The sequence below is a fragment of the Meles meles genome, chromosome 11 (assembly GCF_922984935.1).
Source record: "Meles meles chromosome 11, mMelMel3.1 paternal haplotype, whole genome shotgun sequence".
Classification (NCBI taxonomy): domain Eukaryota; kingdom Metazoa; phylum Chordata; class Mammalia; order Carnivora; family Mustelidae; genus Meles; species Meles meles.
In genome coordinates, this window is record NC_060076.1 from 95,530,751 (window position 1) to 95,545,529 (window position 14,779).

General features: G+C 40.1%; 1 pseudogene; it reads left to right on the forward strand.

Moving 5' to 3' along the window:
- Nucleotides 1-4,218: 4,218 nt before the first annotated feature.
- LOC123953398 lies at nucleotides 4,219-4,683 on the forward strand (annotated as a pseudogene).
- Nucleotides 4,684-14,779: the final 10,096 nt, after the last annotated feature.

The window sequence follows — 14,779 nt, forward strand, 5'->3', positions numbered from 1 at the left end:
GGGAAAGACTGTTTGTGAGCCAGCCCAGAACTCCCCCTCAGAAGGTCAGCGCAGGCTCCTGGCATGTACCAAGTCTACTGATGGAGGAGTGCGTCAGTTTTAGTGGAAACAGGACCAGGCGCCCCTTTCTTTTTCAGTTTTAAAGAATGTCTTATTTTTTAATCTTTCCTTAAGTATTTTTTCTTTTTTCCTCTTTTTTTTGGTATCAGGCTTATCATTTCTTGTTCACTTCTTGGTTTGTTTCCTTCTCTTATTATTTGAATCAGGCTTTTGATTTTTCTTCTTTCCTTACTCATTCACCTTCTTTCTTATTCTTTAGAATCAAACTTACAGTTTTTTTGTTTCTTTGCTTTTTTGTTCCTCTCCCTCTTCACTTGTCTTGGATCACACTTTTTTCTTTTCCAAGCTTAACAAATAAAGCAAACCTAGTTAAAGGTCTAAACACTCCCCAGAGAAGGAGGAACTCTGTAGAGGATGGACCAGTGGGAAAGAATAGCCAGAATCCATCAGCCAACTGTTTCTGACACCAGAAACAGTTCCTGAAGTGCCAGGCCCTGGACAGTGTATGATTTCTTTTTAATATAGCATACTTTCAGGTGCCGGAACCATAATAAGCTTTCATAACATGCAAAATATGGAAACTTAGCCAAAATGACAGGAAGGAGGAATTCTCCCCAAAACAAAAGGTCAGGAAGCTATCACATCCACGGACTTTCTCAAAGCAGGTATAAGCAATATATCTGGGAAAAAAAACTTCGATCAACAGTTTAAAGACTATTAACTAGACTCGAAAAAAGCATAGAAGACAGCAGAGAAACACTTGCTTCAGAGATAAATGACCTAAAAACTACTCAGGCTGAAGTAAAAACTGCTAAACTGAGATGTAAAGCAGACTGGGTATAATTACTATGAAGACTGGAGAAGCAGAGGAGATTACAGATGATACAGAAGGAAAAACTGCAGAAAATAATGAAGCTGAAAAGAGGAGGGAAATAAAACTCTTAGATCCCTAAGGTAGACTTGGGGAACTCAGCAATTCCATAAACCAAAATGGTATCTGTATCATAGGAGTCCCAGAAGAGAAAGAGTGGGAAAAAGGGGCAGAAGGTTCACTTGAACAAATTATAGCTGAGAGAGAACTCCCCTCAAAGTCAACAAAACAGGTTAACACCATGACATATTGCAGTGAAACTTACAAAACCCAATGAATCACAGAGAATCCTGAAAGCAGCTTAGGAGAAAAAAAAATCCTTAAACTACAAGGGTAGGCACAAAGGGCTGGAAGGAGATCTGTCCAAAGAGACCTGGTAGATCAGAAAGGACTGGCATGATATATTCACCATACTAAGTGGGAAAAATATACAGCCATCAATACCTTATCTACACAGCTGTCATTCACAACAGAAGGAGAGATAAGAGTTTCCAGGACAGGGCGCCTGGGTGGCTCAGTGGGTTAAAGTCTCTGCCTTCCGCTCAGGTTATGATCCCAGTGTCCTGGGATTGAGCCCAGCATCGGGCTCTCTGCTCGGCAAGGAGCCTGCTTCCTCCTCTCTCTCTGCCTGCTTCTCTGCCTAATTGTGATCTCTGTCATATAAATAAATAAAAATCTTTTTAAAAAAAGAGCTTCCAGGGACGCCTGGGTGGCTCAGTGGGTTAAGCCGCTGCCTTCAGCTCGGGTCATGATCCCAGGGTCCTGGGATCGAGTCCCGCATGGCCTCCTTGCTCGGCAGGGAGCCTGCTTCTGTCTCCACCTCTGCCTGCCTCTCTGCCTGCCTGTGTGCTCTCGCTCTCTCTCTCCTTCTCTCTGACAAACAAAATAAAATATTTAAAAAAAAAAGACCTTCCAGGACAAACAAAAACTAAAGAAATTTGTGAACACTAAACCAGCCCTGCAAGAATATTAAAAGGGACCCTTTGAGCAGAGAGAGAGATGAAAAGTAACAAAGACTAGAAAGGAACAGAGACAATTTATAGGAACATTTACAGGTAATACAATGCCACTAAATTCATATCTTTCAGTAATCACTCTGAATGTTAATGGACTAACTGATCCAATCAAAAGTAGCAGAATGGATTAAAAAAAAAAACAAGACCCATAGGTAATTTGCCAATGAGAGACTCATTTTAGACACTGAAGACACCTCCAGATTGAAAGTGAGGGGGTGGAGAAACGTTAATCATTTCAATGGATATCAAAAGAAAGCTGGAGTGCTCATCCTTATATCAGACAAATTATATTTTAAACCAAAGACTGGATAAGAAATGAAAAAGGACACCATATAATATTAAAAGGGTCTATCCAATAAGACCTAACAATTGTAAATACTTACACCCCTCACTGGGAGCAGCCTAATACATAAACTACTAATAATAAAATTAAAGAAACTCACTGATAATAATACAATAATAATAGGGGACTTTAATACCCCACTCACAGTAATGGACAGGTCATCTAAGCAGAAGATCAATAAGGAAAAAAGGCTTTGAATGACACACTGGACGAGATGGACTTCACAGACATATACCGGGCATTTCATCTTAAAACACCAGAATACACATTCTTCTCGAGTGCACATGGAACATTCTCCAGAATAGATCACATACTGCGTCACAAATAAGGTCTCAACCAGTACAAAAAGACTGAGATTACACCATGCATATTTTCAGACCAAAATTCATTAAGTTTTGAAGTCAACCACAAGAAAAAATTTGGAAGGACCACAACTACATGGAGGTTAAAAAGGATCCTACTAAATGAATGGGTCAATCAGGAAAATAAAGAATAATTTTAAAACATACCATGGAAAATAGTGTGGTGGTTCCTCACAAAATTAAAAATAGACTTTCCACATTGTCCCTTAATTCTACTTCCCATTGTATACCCAAAATAACTGAAATTAGAGACTTGAAGAATCATTTGTTCACTCATGTTCACAGCAGAATTACTTGCTACAGCCAAAAGGCAGAAGGGACAAGTGCTCACTGATAGATGAATTGATAAATAAAATATGGTATACACATACAATGAATTAATATTCTTTTAAAAATGTGTCATATTTGATTCTAATATTCAAAAAATAAAAATACAACATGTATTAACCTTGAGGCATTAGGTTAAGTAAAGTAAGCCTGTTGCAAAAGGACATATACTATTATTATTCCACTTAATATAAAGTACATAGAGTAATTAAATTCATAGAAACAAAAAGGAATAAATTCATAGACAAAAACCAGACAAAATTGGGGGTGGGGAAAATGTGGAATTATTGTATAATAATTACAGATTTTCAGTTTTGCAAGAAAACGTTCTGTGGATGATGGTGGTAAGAGTAGTGTCGCAATGTGAATGTACTTAATGCCACTGACTTGTGCTTTCAAAAATGGTTAAAATGGTAAATTTTATGTGTATTTTTACTAGAATTTTTAAAGACATATACACAGAAGGAAAAACTAAAGAAGTTCATCACTAGAAGGTCTGCTCAACATGGAATGTTATAAAAGATAAACAGAATTGGCAATCCTTTAACTAGATGGACCAAGCCAAAGAGACAAGGCTCAAATGAATAAATTCATATAGGAATGTGGAGACATTAACTTTCCATAAAGAAAAAGAATCATAAGAGAATCCTATGAACAGTTTTATGCCAACAAATAGTATAACCTAGATGAAATCAACAACTTCCTAGAAACAGAATACTAAAACTGACTCAAAGAAATAAAAATCTGAACAGACCTACATCAAGTAAAGGGATGCAGTCTGTAGTAAAACAAAAACAAAACAAAAACAAAAAAACAACAACAAAAAAACCCCAATGAAGAAAAGCTCAGAACTAAAGGGCTTTACTAATAATTCTACCAAACATTTAAAGAATTATCACCAATCCTCAAACCCTTCCAAAAAATACAAGAGGGAACATTCCATAATATCAATATTACCCTGGCATCAAAGCCACATAAAGATACCACAAGAAACACAAATATTATTTCCCTATCCCTCACATACAGATGCAAATATCCTCAAAAAGATACTTGTTAACCAAATCTAGCAGCATCTTAAGTGGATTAGCCATCATGATGAATTGAGATTTATCACAGAAATGGAAAGATGTTTCAAGATATGAAAATTAATCAGTATAATGTATGACATTAATAGAATGAAGGAAATAACAAACATGGCTTTTCCCTTTTGTGGCCATTGCTGAAATGCCAGTAGCCAAAATGAAATTCAATCCTTTTGTGACTTCTGATCAGAGCAAGAACTGTAACAGGCATTTCAATGCACCCTCCCATATTTGCAGGAAGACTATGTCTTCCTCTCTTTCCACAGAGCTGAGACAGAAGCACAACATTTTTTTTTATTATGTTTAGTCACAATATAGGAAATACATTTGATCCATGCCCATCTGAAAGGATGATAAAGTACAGGTTGTATGAGGACACTACAGAGGTCAGCAAATTGGCAAAGTAGTCCAAGTTTACAAGAAGAAACACATCATATACATTGAACAAGTACAGTGAGAGAAAGCCAATAGCACAACCATCCATGTGGGCATTCACCCTCGCAAGGTGGTTACCACTAGACTAAAACTAGACAAAGACCACAAAAAGAAAGCCATATCTCGCCATGTAGTAAAGGAAAAGGGCAAATATAAGGAAGAAACAATTGAGAGGATGCAGGAATAAAGTAATCGTATATATGACTTTAAATAAAAACTGTTAAAATGAAAAAGACATGATTATCTCAGTTTATGCAAAAATTTTAATGAAATCTATCATTCTTTTATATATAGAAAATGTATATCTCTACATATACACATATATATAGGAAAAAGATAATCTAACTAGGAACAGAAGGTCATGTCCTAAATGAGCAGAAGAGTACAAAAAATCCACAGCTAACATTATACTTACTGGTGAAAGAATGGATGCTTGCCTTCGCGACTTCTGTTCAGTCTTGTACTGGGAGTTCTAGCCAAAGTAATTAGGCATGAAAAAGACATAAAATACATCCAAATTGGAAAGGAAGAAGTATACTTATCTGTTTGCAGGTGACATGATCCTATGTACAGAAAAGCCCAAAGAACTCACAAAATACTATCTGAGCAAATCAACAAATCCAGCAAAGTTGCAAGATATTAGATTAGCACAAAAATCAGCTGTTTTCTATAATCTAGCAGTGACCCGATCAGAAAATAAAATTTAGGGGAAAAATTCCACTTACAACAGCATCTAAAAGAATACAATGGAATATTAGTCATCAGAAAGGATGCATACCTACCATTTACATTGACATGGATGGAACTGGAGGGGTTTTGCTAAGTGAAATAAGACAAGCGGAGAAAGACAATTATCATATGATTTCACTTATATGTGGAACATAAGGAATAGCGTGAAGGACCACAGGGGAAGAGAGGGAATACTGAATGGGAAGAAATCAGAGAGGGAGACAAACCAAGAGAGAGTTGGGACTTCAAGAAACACACTGAGGGTTATGGAAGGGAGGGGAGTGAGGGGTTGGGGTAACTGGGTGATGGATATTAAGGAGGGCACGTGTTGTGAGGGGCACTTGGTGTTAATATGCAACTAATGAGTCACTGAACACTACATCAAAACTAATGATGTACTACTATATGTTGGCTAACTGGACATAATAAAAAAATAGAAGAATAAAATACTTAGGAATAAATTTAACCAAGGAGATATCAGACTCGTACACTGTAAACGACAAACCACCAGTGGCTGAATGGATAAGCAAAATGTTGAATATTTATCCAATCCTGTGTCTTTCAACTGTAACAGGAACTAAACAAGGAATGACATCAAGATGGCAGGTAAGGGGGTGCCTGAGTGAGTGGCTCAGTGGGTTGAGGCCTCTGCCTTCAGGTCAGGTCATGATCCTGGGGTCCTGGGATTGAGCCCCACATCGGGCTCTTTGCTCAGTAGGGAGCCTGCTTCCTCCTCTCTCTGCCTGCCTCTCTGCCTACTTGTGATCCCTCTCTGTCAAATAAATAAAACAAAATCTTTTAAAAAATGGCAGATAAGGCAGTCATAACCCCATCCTTATACAAAACAATAATATAACAACTACCCACAAATAAAAATAGATCTGGAAAAGTGCCGGAATAAAATTAAGAAGCTGCAGCACCCCAGTGGAGCACAAAATCCATGGATATACACAAAGGAAAGTGAAGAAAGCATTCTACTTGTGTTACTCCATCCCCTAACCCAGCATTTTGGTGCCCCATGTGATCTGAAACCCTCCTCTACAGGCCAAAGGATAGCAGGAGGACCCCAACAGCCTTCATCACTGAGGACACCAGCAGCCCTTGCCATTCACCACCAGGGACTAGTGTAGACTTCACTGATCTGGACCTTAACCAACACAGCTGCCCAGGGTTCATGCCACTGTGCTCCTCTGGAGCAGAAGCTGATGCTGTGAATCTCCCCACCACCCCTACAACTACCATGCATTCCCATGCCCGAGACCCTGGTGTCACTATCTAATGTATGTCCCTGCCTTGGATCCTGGTGCCAAGAGACATCCCTTAAACTGCAACCTCCTTATGCAGAGGAAAGGGAGAGCAGAATCCCAGCAGCCCTCACTACTCCCATGGAAATCTTCAGTCTCTGATGATGCTGACTGAACTAACAAAGCTGCCCATATTCAATACCACTGTGCCCCCTGAGAGCCAGAGTGGGGCTCACTGTTGTGCCACCCTGGAGCTGGAGCTGCTACACCCAACTCAGTCAGAGCCCTCATTCCCACCCGGATGTGAAAGTCTTTCCCAAAGCCAGTCCACAAAGCCTAGAAGAGGCTACTGCTCCTTCAAATGTATAGACATCAACACAAGGCTATAAGAAACATTAAAAAAAAAAAACCCAAGGTAATATACCACCAAAGGAACAAATTTGTAGTAAGTAACCTGAAAGAAGTAGGTTATCTATGAACCACCTGCAAATACTTAAGTTTTTAGAAGAATCTCAGCAAGAAAGGGGCCAAGATAGTGATGCAGGAAGACCCTGAATTCACTCCCTCCATGGACACCCCAAATCTACACCTATCTATAAAGTAATTACTTTCGAAAAACTGAGGCCTTACTGAACAGCCTCTTCACAACAGAAGACAGAAAGACCATACAGAGAATGGCAGCTGTGAAAGTGAAAACTACAGTGGGGAAGGACGGTGCTGAGGGACCATGAGCTGTCTTTTCTTCCTTGAAGTACAGGGGGGAAACCCCACAATTTGAAAGAGCAACTAGAATATAAAAGATCCAACCCTAGGGGGGAGTCAAGATGGCGGGGAAGTAGGAGGAGGCACCATTTCAACCTGTACCCTAAAGTGAGCTGATTACCTACCAAAGAACTCCGACCACCCATGAAATCAGCCTGAGATCAGAATTATACACGTCTGGATCTCTACAGGAGCAGAAGACGCCAGTGGCAGGTAAAGCCGACTGGGAGCGGCGGACTGATATCGAAAGATAAACAAAAGGGGGAGGGAGCCACCAGAGGTGACCCATTGGAAAGTAATACCCCAACACGAGAGTGCTCTGCGTCTGGGGACCAGCATTAACTTGGAGTCTGGTTGAAAGCACTCAAAAAACAAAGAGCAAAGGATCGCGGGGGGTAATAGTGGGAACCTGGGCGGTTAGGGTCAGGGACCTAAGTCCCCGGACCCAGGACAGCCTCCCCTGGCGCTGAGCCAGAGAGAGTGCGGCGGAGAAATCAGGTCTCCGTCCCTGAGCTGCCAGTGCGCCTGAACGCCAGTGCGCCCGAGAACGAGTGGGGTCTGGCTCCCGTGAGGGGCTGGGAGCCTGGCCAGATCGCAATCCTGAAACGCGCGCATCCCACACCCTCCCTTGGGATACATGCTCATAGGCACTAGCCTGGAGCTCTGGCATCCGGAAAAACCAGACATTCCCAGCCCAGGACAGCGGGAAAATCTCAGTGTGCGATCTCTGCTCGGAACCTCTCTGGCGGTCTGGAGCTGCCTAGACAGCCACCGCTGCCCTGGTTTTGGGTACAACGAGGAGCTCCTGCATCCCCAGGGACAGTGACTCAGAACCGACTCAGCCAGCAGCTTTTCCAAAACACTCTGGGGCTTCTCTCTGAGAGGGAGGTCGGGGTGCAGTTTGCTCTCCTCTAAACCTCCAAAAACCATCAAAAGCTGTCAATGCGAGAGAAAGCAGATGAAAGAACATAAAAACCCCCAGAGAACAAAAGGCTGAAAAAAACAGTTTCCTCAGAGCTCACCCCCTTGAGGGGAGCGGGAGGACCTAACTCAGGGAACATCATTGTCTGAAAACCCACCTCCTGGATTTTGATGCTTGTTCCCTTTGCCATATTAGGGAAATTCTCTACAATAATTCTCTGCAATATACCTTCTGCTCCCCTCTCTTTCTTCTTCTTCTGGAATCCCAATTATTCTAATGTTTCATCTTATGGTGTCACTCATCTCTCAAATTCTCCCCTTGTGGTCCAGTATTTGTCTCTCTTTTGCTCAGCTTCTTTATTCTCTGTCATTTGGTCTACTATTAGGTCTGTCCAACAAGAAGACCGAACAATTTTAAATATCTATGCCCCTAACATGGGAGGATCCAACTATATAACCAATTAATAACAAAATCAAAGAAACACATCGACAATAATACAATAATAGTAGGGGACTTTAACACTCCCCTCACTGAAATGGACAGATCATCTAAGCAAAAGATCAACAAGGAAATAAAGGCCTTAAATGACATGCTGGACCAGATGGACATCACAGATATATTCAGAACATTCCATCCCAAAGCAACAGAATACACATTCTTCTCTAGTGCACATGGAACATTCTCGAGAACAGATTCACATCCTGGGTCATAAATCAGGTCTCAACTAGTATCAAAAGATTGGGATCATTCCCTGCATATTTTCAGACCACAGTGCTCTGAAGCTAGAACTCAATCACAAGAGGAAATTTGGAAAGAACCCAAATACATGGAGACTAAATAGCATGCTTCTAAAGAATGAATGGGTCAACCAGGAAATTAAAGAAGCATTGAAAAAATTCATGGAAACAAATGATAATGAAAACACAACGGTTCGGGGCACCTGGGTGGCTCAGTGGATTAAGCCGCTGCCTTCGGCTCAGGTCATGATCTCAGGGTCCTGGGATTGAGCCCCGCATCGGGCTCGCTGCTCTGCAGGGAGCCTGCTTCCTCCTCTCTCTCTGCCTGCCTCTCTGCCTACTTGTGATCCCTCTCTCTGTCAAACAAATAAAATCTTAAAAAAAAAAAAAAGAAAACACAATGGTTCAAAATCTGTGGGACACAGTATAAAGGCAGTCCTGAGAGGAAAATACATAGCCATACAAGCCTTTCTCAAGAAACAAGAAAGGTCTCAAATACACAACCTAACCCTACACCTAAAGGAGCTGGAGAACTCCAGAAAGAACAACAAAGAAGGGGCACCTGGGTGGCTCAGTGGGTTAAAGCCTCTGCCTTCGGCTCACGTCATGATCCCAGGGTCCTGGGATCGAGCCCCACATCGGGCTCTCTGCTCCGCAGGGAGCCTGCTTCCTCCTCTCTCTCAGCCTGACTCTCTGCCTAGTTGTGATTTCTCTCTGTCAAATAAATAAAATATAAAAAAAAAAAACAAAGGAAGCCAAAACCCAGCAGGAGAAGAGAAATAATAAAAGATCAGAGCAGAAATCAATGAAATAGAAACAAAAAAACACAATAGAACAAATCAACAAAACCAGGAGCTTGTTCTTTGAAAGAATTAATAATATTAATAAACCCCTGGCCAGACTGATCAAAAAGAAAAGAGAAAGGACCCAAATAAATAAAGTAATGAATGAAAGAGGAGAGATCACAACCAACACCAAAGAAATACAAACAATTATAAGAACATATCATGAGCAACTCTACACCAACAAATTTGACAATCTGGAAGAAGTGGATGCATTCCTAGAGACATATAAACTACCACAACTGAACCAGGAAGAAACAGAAAACCTGAACAGACCCATAACCAGTAAGGAGATTGAAACAGTCATCAAAAATCTCCAAACAAACAAAAGCCCAGGGCTAGACGGCTTCCCAGGAGAATTCTACCAAACATTTAAAGAATTAATTCCTATTCTCCTGAAACTGTTCCAAAAAATAGAAATGGAAGCCAACCTCATTTTATGAGGCCAGAATCACCTTGATCCCAAAACCAGACAAGGATCCCATCAAAAAAGAGAATTACAGACCAACAGCCTTGATGATCACAGATGTGAAAATTCTCACCAAAATACTAACCAATAGGATCCAACAGTACATTAAAAGGATTATTCACCACGACTAAGTGGGATTTATTCCAGGGCTGCAAGGTTGGTTTAACATCCACAAATCAATGTGATACAATACATTAATAAAAGAAAGAACAAGAACCACATGATACTCTCAATAGATGCTGAAAAAGCATTTGACAAAGTACAGCATCCCTTCCTGATCAAAACTCTTCAAAGTGTAGGGAGAGAGGGCACCTACCTCAATATTATCAAAGCCATCTATGAAAAACCCACTGCAAATATCATTCTCAATGGAGAAAAACTGAGAGCTTTTCCGCTAAGGTCAGGAACACGGCAGGGATGTCCATTATCACCACTGCTATTCAACATAGTACTAGAAGTCCTAGCCTCAGCAATCAGACAACAAAAAGAAATTAAAGGCATCCAAATCGGCAAAGAAGTCAAACTCTCACTCTTCGCAGATGATATGATACTATATGTGGAAAACCCAAAAGACTCCACTCCAAAACTACTTGAACTTGTACAGGAATTCAGTAAAGTGTCAGGATATAAAATCAATGCACAGAAATCAGTGGCATTTCTTTACACCAACAACAAGACAGAAGAAAGAGAAATTAAGGAGTCAATCCCATTTACAATTGCACCCAAAACTATAAGATATCTAGGAATAAACCTAACCAAAGAGGCTAAGAATCTATATGCAGAAAACTATAAAGTACTCATGAAAGAAATTGAGGAAGACACAAATAAATGGAAAAAATGTTCCATGCTTGTGGATTGGAAGAACAACTATTGTGAAAATGTCTATGCTACCTAAAGCAATCTACACATTTAATGCAATCCCTATCAAAATCCCATCCATTTTTTTTTTCAAAGAAATGGAACAAAAAATCCTAAAATTTATATGGAACCAGAAAAGACCTCGAATAGACAAAGGGATATTGAAAAAGAAAGCCAAAGTTGGTGGCATCACAATTCCGGACTTCAAGCTCTATTACAAAGCTGTCATCATCAAGACAGCATGGTACTGGCACAAAAACAGACACATAGATCAATGGAACAGAGTAGAGAGCCCAGAAATAGACCCTCAACTCTATGGTCAACTAATCTTTGACAAAGCAGGAAAGAATGTCCAATGGAAAAAAGACAGCCTCTTCAACAAATAGTGTTGGGAAAATTGGACAGCCACATGCAGAAAATTGAAATCGGACCATTTTCTTACACCACACACGAAAATAGACTCAAAATGGATGAAAGACCTCAATGTGAGAAAGGAATCCATCAAAATCCTTGAGGAGAACACAGGCAGCAACATCTTCGACCTCAGCCGCAGCAACTTCTTCCTAGGAACATCACCAACGGCAAGGGAAGCAAGGACAAAAATGAATTTCTGGGACTTCATCAAGATCAAAAGCTTTTGCACAGCAAAGGAAACAGTTAACAAAACCAAAAGACAACTGACAGAATGGGAGAAGATTTTCGCAAACAACATATCAGATAAAGGGCTAGTATCCACCATCTATAAAGAGCTTAGCAAACTCAATACCCAAAGAACAAATAATCCAATCAAGAAATGGGCAGAGGACATGAACAGACATTTCTGCAAAGAAGATATCCAGATGGCCAACAGACACATGAAAAAGTGCTCCACATCACTCGGCAGCAGGGAAATACCAGTCAAAACCACAATGAGATACCACCTCACACCAGTCAGAATGGTTAAAATTAACAAGTCAGGATATGACAGATGCTGGCAAGGATGTGGAGAAAGGGAAGCCTCCTACACTGTTGGTGGGAATGCAAGCTGGGGCAACCACCTCTTGAAAACAGCATGGAGGTTCCTCAAAAAGTTGAAAATAGAGCTACCTTACAACCCAGCAACTGCACTACTGGGTATTTACTCTAAGGATACAAATGTAGTGATCCGAAGGGGCACGTGCACCCGAATGTTTATAGCAGCAAAGTCCACAATAGCCAAACTATGAAAAGAACCTAGATGTCCATCAACAGATGAACGGATAAAGAAGATGTGTACACATACACATACACATGTACACATACGCACACAATGGAATACCATGCAGCCATCAAAAGAAATGAAATCTTGCCATTTGCGACGACGTGGATAGAACTAGAGGGTATTATGCTTAGTGAAATAAGTCAATTGGAGAAAGACAATTATCATATGATCTCCTGGATATGAGGAAGCGGAGATGCAATGTAGGGGTTCTGGGGGTAGGAAAAGAATAAATGAAACAAGATGGGATCAGGAGGGAGACAAACCATAAGAGACTCTTACTCTCACAAAAGAAACTGAGGGTTTCTGGGGGGAGGGGGGTTGGGAGAGGGTGGTAGGGTTATGGACATTGGGGAGGCTATGTGCTATGGTAAGATGGTTGAGTGCTGTGAAGTGTGTAAACCTGGCGATTCACAGACCTGTACCCCTGGGGCTAATAATATATGTTTATAAATTTTTTTTTAAAAAATTGGAAGCTAGATTTTCCCATTAAGAAAAAAAAGAATATCCTCATATCAGGGAGATCATATGATAGTTGTCTTTCTCCGACTGACTTATTTCACTAAGCATGATACGTTCTAGTTCCATCCACGGGGGGGTAGGGGGATAGGAGAAGAGTAAATGAAACAAGATGGGATTGGGAGGGAGACAAACCATAAATGACTCTTAATCTCACAAAACAAACTGGGGGTTGCTGGGGGAGGTGGGATTGGGAGAGGGGGAGCGGGCTATGGACATTGGGGAGGGGAGGCGAACCATAAGAGACTATGGACTCTGAAAAACAACCTGAGGGTTTTGAAGGGTCAGGGGTGGGAGGTTGGGGCAACCTGAGGGTTTTGAAGGGTCAGGGGTGGGAGGTTGGGGGAACAGGTGGTGGGTAATGGGGAGGGCACGTTTTGCATGGAGCACTGGGTGTTGTGCAAAAAGAATGAATACTGTTACACTGAAAAAATAAATAAAATGGAAAAAAAAAGAAATAAAAAAATAAAAAAAAAAAAAAAAGAAAAAAGAAATATAGGGATACCCCAGAGATATTGTGGGTTTGGTTCCAGACTGCTGCAATAAAAAAAAAAAAAAAAAGAATATTTGGCAAAGTTATCATTCATAATTAAAGAGATCAAAATCTTCCAAGTGAAACAAAAGTAAAAGGAATTCATTGCCATTAAACTGGCCTTACAAGAAATTTTAAAGGGACTTTTTTTAAGTATGAAAGAAAATGCCATAATTAGACTATCATGACAGGAAAAATTTCATTAGTAAAAGGAAACACACAGTAAAGTAAATAGGCAATCACTTATAAAACTGGTGTGATTTATAAGTGATTATAATCACTTATAAAGCTTATAAATCACTTATAAAGCTGGTGTGAAGGTTTAAATACAAAAATTGTGAAATCAATTACATCTTAAAAATCACAAATTGGGGCACCTGGGTGGCTCAGTGGGTTAAAGCCTCTGCCTTCTGCTCAAGTCATGATCCCAGGGTCCTGGGATCACGCTCTACATCGGGTTGTCTGCTCAGCGGGGAGCCTGCTTCCCCCTCTCTTTATGCCTGCCTCTCTGCCTACCTGTGATCTGTCTGTCAAATAAATAAATATAATCTTTTTTTAAAAAATCACAAATTTTAAAAATGTAAAGTATGACATCATATACATAAAATGAGGAGAAAATAAAAATGCAGTTATTTTAGAGTATGTTCAAACTTAAGTGACCATCAACCCAATAGATTGCTGTATTCTTAAGATGTTCTATATGAACCCCAAAGTAACAACAAACCAAAGACCTAGACACACACAAAGAATAACCCAAACATAATACTAAAGAAAGCCATCAATTACAAGGAAAGAGCAAAAGCAGGAACAGAGAAGAGCACAAAAACCACCAGAAAAGAGTTAACAAAATGGCAGTTTAAGTACATACCTATCAATATTTACTTTGAATTGAAATTATCTAAATGCTCAAAAGACAAATGAGGATGGAATGAATTAAAAATAGGAAATAAAGAAAACAAAAGTCAGACGCATCATTATGCTGCCTATAAAAGACTCACTTCAGACCTAAAGACACATACAGATTGAAAGCTTAGGAACAACAACAACAACACATTTACCATGCCAAAAAAAGAAAAAGAAAAAAAGCTAGGTAGCAGTACTTAAAACAGACTTTATTTTTTTAAAACACCTTTTTTTTCCACTTTTTTTAAAAGATTTTATTTATTTATTTTTTAATATTTCAAATTTATTTTTTCAGCGTAACAGTATTCATTGTTTTTTCACAACACCCAGTGCTCCATGCAAAACGTGCCCTCCCTATTACCCACCACCTGTTTCCCCAACCTCCCACCCCTGATCCTTCAAAAAAAAACACCTTTTTAAAAAAGATTTTACTTAGGGGCGCCTGGGTGGCTCAGAGGATTAAGCCACTGCCTTCGGCTCAGGTCATGATCTCAGGGTCCTGGGATCGAGCCCCACGTCAGGCTCTCTG